We start from the raw sequence: 1107 nt of genomic DNA on the forward strand, positions 1-1107 counted from the left end.
GTAGTTTCTTTCTTTCTTACTCTTCTTTTTCTGCATGTGAATATAATTTTCAGCTGACTCATGTCTTACCCTAAAAACTGCCTATCCATTCATGCATTTTCTTATGTCAAGATGATAACATACATTTTTCTTTCACTAGTTTATGTTGATTATTTTGCTTAGTTTTTAGATAAATATGTATGATCCGGACTTCGTCTATTATGCATTGATATATCAGGTCGTTTCTAGCTAGTTTTATCAGATTGCTTGGTATGATTTCTATGTTGCATATAAGAATGACTATATGATATATCATTGTTGTTACATATCATTTTTTTTACAGCAAGCCTAAGCTTCCTCTTCAACACCTTGGATTGTCTAGTGACCATGACAATTATGCATGTGAGGGATTTCTTATTATTTTTCCGCCAAAATTTATGAGATCTACATTCCATTTTAAAAGTCTATACCATATTGAGCTATTTTGACCCAAAAAAAAAAAAAATTATGGATTAGGTCATGGAGATAGAAGGGCTTATGCACTTGGTCCATCCATTTAGATAGATCATAATTGGTGATCATTTTTTTTTACATTGTGTATCATATCAAATGAAAGCAAGAAAAAAGGAAACAAGCTGAAAACCTAGTCATTCTTGGATTAGTGCAAAATTCAAAATTTATCTAGCATAATTAGATCCAATTAATAGTGGAAATAAAAGTAACTCAAGTTAAACATGTGCTTTGCAAATACGAATGTGAAATTATAGTACTAGCTAATCAAAATCTAAATAACTAGAAAAGAAGAACTACGACATAAAACATGGTTGCAATCAAAGCCTTCAAAATTGATTAGCGAAAATATGAAAGTTAAATTTTGAAACAAACCCAAATTAACTTCATTCTAGTGAATACTTTGAAGGAAAAATAACAATAAATGGTCAAATGACCCTATGAGCTAATCTAAACAACTGTTAGAAAAATGCAAAACTTAGTTTGATGTAAGATCAAGACAATGTGAAATTAAAATTATTTTAACTAAATTAAATAAATAAACCTAGTGTCTGAAATTGTCTTATTTCATTTAAAAAATAAAAAAAATCTAGAAATATGCAAGAAATAGAAAAATGT

This window comes from Hakea prostrata, chromosome 2 (assembly GCF_041222555.1).
Source record: "Hakea prostrata isolate BN-2017 chromosome 2, UWA_Hpros_2, whole genome shotgun sequence".
Lineage (NCBI taxonomy): Eukaryota > Viridiplantae > Streptophyta > Magnoliopsida > Proteales > Proteaceae > Hakea > Hakea prostrata.